This window comes from Mesoplodon mirus, assembly GCF_964341445.2.
Source record: "Mesoplodon mirus genome assembly, chromosome: 7".
Taxonomy (NCBI): domain Eukaryota; kingdom Metazoa; phylum Chordata; class Mammalia; order Artiodactyla; family Ziphiidae; genus Mesoplodon; species Mesoplodon mirus.
In genome coordinates this window covers 122154693-122160888 of record NC_138983.1, presented here as the reverse complement: position 1 = coordinate 122160888, position 6196 = coordinate 122154693, and positions in this window count along the sequence as shown.

Sequence of the window (6196 nt, the reverse complement as noted above, 5' to 3'; positions counted from 1 at the left end):
TCATGTAATTATTATTGCTGTGTGAAAGCATGTTGCACACTTCAGGGTACCAAACCAATGTTGGATGTCATTATCTCCTTCAGAGTCCGTGGGTTTAGACAGTTCAGGAGCGGAGGGGAGGAGAAGGGTTCCTTTCCCATGCCCCAGGGGAGGTGGGGTTTTCTGTCTGGGCAGCGGGGTTGGAGGGAAGGCTGGCCCTCCTGTGGTTCTCAGGATGGCCACTTGGTGGCAGCCTTAGCCCATACTGCTCCCGTCCCAGCACCATCCCAGTTTGACTAGCCTGCTCATCTGGGCTTCCCCGGGAAACTCAGGGTCCCCAGCCCTTCTCAAACCTCCTGCTTGAGACTCTCCCTTGTGCTGGAGATGGGGGCCACGTGTACATGAAGGCAGCCACTTGAACTCTCCTGTATTCAGTCCCACGCCCTCCCACTTGCTCCCAGGTTTTCTTCCTCAAGTGAAACATACACACCTCCTCCCCATGCTCCTCTTCAGACGTGGATTTGCGTTCCTTCCCCCTCCAGTGTTCTGCCCTAGACACACCCCACTGGCCTGTGCTTCTTCTTGGATGTGATGTGGGATCTTGTGGTATGAAAGCTGTACCACAAGTGTCGTCTGCCCAGGGCCGGGTGGAGTGTTGGCTGACGTGTTCCTCGCTATGGGTACCTTATGACTGGGTTCAAATTCTGGCTCTGCTTTTTACTGGCTGTGTGACTTTGGGCAAGTTAGGAAACCTCCCTGTGCCTCAGTTTCTCCATTTGTAAAATGGGTTTATAACAATAATATCTACTTCATAGAATTATTATAAAGACTAACAGTAAATGTTTAACTTAATTAGAACAGCGGCTGACATAGTATTCGAGAAGTGTGAGGCAAAAATAAATACAACAGTCAGTGTCAATATCACAAGTATTCTTGAATGTCTACACTGCATCACCTCTCATACTGACATTATAGCCAATTAAAAATCCAATATCTTTTTTTTCTTTTTCTTTCTTTTTCAAAACACAGGCTCTGCTGCTAAGCCCCATCCTGTCAGCACATGCTTCAGCAGATGGATTTCAGGGAGTGTGCAGGAGTTCACATCTATTCCTCGGACATGCCATCATCTTGGTTGCTCCTTGTCTCAAATGGCTGGCTTGCTGGGATGCTAACTCTGCCTTCCAGTGTGTGTGGTGAAGTGTGCTGAGCCGTGGGCAGTGTCTTGCTGACTCCAGACACCCGACAGTGTCGGCAGCCCTTCCTGTCTGTCCCTGCGGTACCCCAGAGCCTCCTGAAGAAGCCCCCCCCACTGCCCTTAGCGGGACGGGCTGGGCCCTCAGGCCAGGCGCCCGCGGCGGGGATGTTGAAGCGAGATGGTCCCCAGACACCCGCCTTCCAGCCTTTCTCCACCTGCGGTCTCAGGGCCAGCTACAATGGAATCCCCCCAGACCCGCAGCCTCAGGATCTGGGATCCAGGAATGTGCAGTTTATACGGTGTCTCAGGAGACCCAGAAGGCTGGCCAAGGGGATGGTGGAGGAGCTCGGCCAAGTGTGGCTGCGGACAAGTGCCGCCACTGACCTCCCAGCCTGGGCGGGGTGGGACGGGGGTGGCTGCCCGTGGGAGACCCTCTCCTTGTCTCTAAGGACCCACTTTCTTTCCTCCTTCAGCATTAGGACACGGAGTATGGCAGGACTTGTGGGCTGGATCCCTGGGCTCCAAAGTCTGGATCCCTGAGAACTTTCACCCCCTCTCAGCCCAAGAGCTCATCAAAGCTTCTTCCTCATGTTCACTGTCGCGTTTCCAGCAGGCTGCTGATGGCCATCATGACAAGAAGCACCCTAAACAGACAGACCCTGTGGGTTTCCTTGTTCTGGGCTGGGCTTGACAGCCAAGCACCTGGGCTCACCTGCTTAGGAAGAGGCAACTTCACGGTGCTGTCCCCGGCAGGGCAACACACCGGCACCTGGACCTGGGGACCGGGAGGCCTTCACAGACCACAGCAGCCTGTTCTCCTGCCTTCTGTTTGCTCTTCCCAGCTTCCCAGCACAGAGATTTTCCCCTTAGAGGCAACTCCACAGAAGGAGGTTCCTGGGCTAGCTTGGTCAGTCCTGCCCATCAGATAACCATGGGTTTGAGTAACAGGATGGGGTCGACCCAGCTGCGATGTTCTTGCTTTTCATGGTCCCCTAACCCGAGTCTTCCCAGCCTGCCTCCATCGTGGAGGGGCTGCTCACTGGCTGGACTTTGTTACCAGCCTGGAGGAAGGTGATCAGGGACTGGGACAGGCAGAGAAGACCCTTTCCAGCCACATGTGAGCCCTGTGACCAGACACTTCCCTGGCCCCTAGGGTGGACTTCTTCAAGACTGAGTAGCACTGCTGTGTGATTCAAGTTCAAAGGCATCTTCCCTGGCCAGGTACAGACCCTGTTTGCACTTACACACACACACACACACACACACACACACACACACACTCACATAAACACATACACACACATACACACATAAACGTGAACATGGGCAGGTAACCATGGCTTGTGTCCATATAGATATGTTCACTTCATTCATGCATTCATTCACTCCATGATTCATAAAGCAGGTAAATACCAACCTCCTACTTTGTGGCAGGTGCTTTATGAGGCACCAAGATAAAGTAGTGAATGAGATAGACACAGAACCTTCCCTGGAGAAGTTTAGAATCAGAGGGAAAGAGAAGCATTAAATTAGAGATTAAAAAAAGTGTGAGAAGCGAGAGAGAGACATGGACATATACACACTACCAAACGTAAGGTAGATAGATAGTGGGAAGCAGCCGCATAGCACAGGGAGATCAGCTCGGTGCTTTGTGACCGCCTGGAGGGGTGGGATAGGGAGGGTGGGAGGAAGGGAGACGCAAGAGGGAAGGCATATGGGAACAGATGTTTATGTATAACTGATTCACTTTGTTATAAAGCAGAAACTCACACACCATTGTAAAGCAATTATACTCCAATAAAAATGTAAAAAAAAAAGTGTGGGGTTATGTTAGCTATGGACACCAGCTAAAGCACGAGAATAGAACCCTGAAGACCCTCTTCAGGGTCAGGTGCAACCCTGTCGGTTGTGAGGTCTTGGGGGCATCTGAAAGGTCCTGTGTGAGGGGCGGGCGACAGCAGCTGCTCACAACAGTGAGGAAGCGTTTCAATATTTTAACAACCTGATACAACTGTACTTACGAGTGCCAGCTGTATACTGGCCCTGGAGAGAACATCGAACAGGGGAGAATGCAACCTGGATCAGGTGTCAGGAGAGGCTTACCTGATCAGGAGATATTTAAGCCGAGACCTGAGGATGAAGTAAGAGTAAAGGATTAGTGGGTATTGCGGGTGCCGGAGAGGATTCCAGAGAAAGTAAGAAACGCTTGGACATACCAGGACCCGTAAGTGAGGAAGAGCCTGGCATAATTAAGGAAATACAATTTTTCCCACTAACTCTGGCACATGGAGTATGAAGGGAAAATCACTGCGATAGGCTTGGAGATGAACACGATTAGGGGTCGTGTCAGCAACACTGAGAGGGCTGAGGGCTTAGTTGGATGGAGGTTACATTTCTACCACCCCATGGCATGGCACATTGAAGGAGAAATTAAGTTCAACGTTAGAAAAAAAATTTCATTTCATATTCATTCGAGAGTCTGACCCACCACGCAAGCCTGCCAGCTGAGAAAGGCTCTGAGTGCATGGAACACGTGCTGCTTCGTGTTTTGAGGTCTCTGCTTAATGCCAGATCCTCAGAGAAGTCTTTGCCGATTCCTCCATATCAAACAGCCATTCCTCCTTCGTGACCTGCTAGCGTCCTTTCCTCACTGCATATTTCTTACCGCACTCAGCCTGGACTCATGATATATATTTATTTAGGTGTAAGCTCCAGGAGAGGGGGGTCATTGTTTCCCCAGCATCTAGAACAGTCATGGCCTTGGGGCCAGTGCTCAATGATGTTTGTTGAATGGATCTTGAATGGATGAAGAAAGACCCCATGAAAGGCGCAGAGAGGGGCCAGCACCCAGGGATGGAGATAGCCTTTAGGAAGGGGAAATGCTGCTTCCTCATACGGGAGCCCAGAGATGGTGGGGGGGAGGGGAAGGGGACAGAGGGGTTGTAGGTTTTGTGTGGGTGATTGAGGTTGTTCCTTCCTGCCAGCTGTACATTTCCTTTAGGAGAAGGAAGCAAGACTATAAGCTGAGATGGTAGGCGTAGCTGAGGGAGGGGCTGGTTTGGGGAAAGTGAAGACGTTTTGTAGCCCATCAACGAGTTGTTGAGAAACATCCGTAAGATTGTCAAGCAGTGCTAGTGTCAGAGTCTAGTTGAGAGGGACTTATCTATTGGAACTATTGTGACTGATGACCTGGTTTCTCTCCAAAGGCGGCCAGCTGTCCAGGGGTGAGCAAAGAGCCGGCAGCCAGATGGGCTGGAGTTTTACAAGAGAGACACAAAGTGAGAACCTCGAGGCAAAGGAGTGTTGGATTTTGGGGAATGAGTGGTTGACGTGCTGGACCAGGGAATGGAGATGAAGAGGTCAAGCTGTGTGTTGGAAGGGCTGTCTGCATAAAGCGCTGAAGTCAGCCAGGGCGATGGAGGAGCTTCAGGAGAGAGGAAGAGCATGAGCAAACGTCAAGGCTTTGACATATGAGAGGCGTAGTCAGGAGACTGCACGTGGCAGGCGCAGCCTGGAATCAGATGGAATCAGGTGGTCTTTCACCTTGTCGGTGAGAGCTTGTCCCTCCGCCGACCCCCTGCGTACATGCCATTGGTCTAAGTGCCGGATAAAGAGTCATGCAGTTTCTTCCTTGACATAGAGCTGCCTGTGAATTTTCTTTTCCGGGTTCCATGCTTGGTTCTCCCCTCTTCTTCATCTATATTTGTTCCTGGGTGACCTCACCAAGTGCCAGGGTTTTAAACCCAAGCTCTGTGCTGACAGCTCCTACCTGTGTCTCCAGACTCTTGAGCTTCAGTCTATTCAAAATCTTCACTAGGGTGTTCACATGGATCTCAGACTTAAAGTGTCCAGAACCAGAGTCTGCATCCCCAAACTCTGCTTCTTCTTTACTCCTTTTAGGGAGTCAATGGCAATTCCATCTTTTCAATTGTTTCGGCCCCCAAATCTGGAAGTCCTCCTTGACCCCACTCTCAAATCCACATCCAATCTGTTATCCATTTTTGACGGTTTGACCTTCAGCAGAGCCAGAATCTGGCCACTATCTGCTTTCGCTGGATCCAGCTTGCCCCACACACTCCATCTTGTCTCATCTACATCATTGCCTCCTAACTGGTACCCTGACTGCCTCTCTTCCCCTGCTGTGGTCTATTCTCTACCCAGCAGCCGGAGTGACAATTTTAAAACTTAAAAGTCATGTCAGTCTTCTGCTATTGGCTTTCCATCTTAGTTGAAGAAAAAGCCAAAATTCTAACTATAGTCTACAGACCCTATGTGATCTAGCTGTGGATACCACTGACTTATCTCCTACCTCTTCAGCCTCTGTCCTACACCATCCCTTGCTCTCTGCTCTGGCCACACTGCCCTCCTTGCTCTTTATCAAACACACCAGGCAAGTCCTTACCTCAGGACCTTTGCACTTGCTGTTCTCGCTGCCTGAGATACCTTCGTTCAGATACTTGCATAGTTCAGTAGCTCACTTCTTTCAGGTCACTGCCCAATGTCATCATTTCAGAGAAGACTACTCTGACCTCCCCCCTCACCTGGACTTATTGTTGTCCATAGGACTGACCACTCCCTGATTTAGCCATGATAGGCTGAATAACGTTATGGTAACAGATCCCAAGGTGAAGTGGCTTATAACATAAAGGGTTATCCAGTGGTATGCTGAAGCCAGCTTGTACTGGATCAGAAGACCCAATTGTTAAATTTTCAGGAAATTTAAGTCAGTGTTAAGCACGGTCATTATTAAAAGTTAAATTACATAAACTTCCAATTAACAAACATTAAAAATGAGGGCAGTACGTACTCAAAACACATCAGATCTCCATTGTTTTACAACATTTTACTATTATTATTAATGTATATGAAGTTTATTATTATTACTCCATATTATTATGACCTCTGTGCTTGGGGTTATCTATGTCTTTTTTATTTGTATTGTGGAAATACTAATATATAATATGTGCTACTGTGCATTTCTACCTAACTCCTCATGCAGTGATGACATGTAGAAATCAGCCA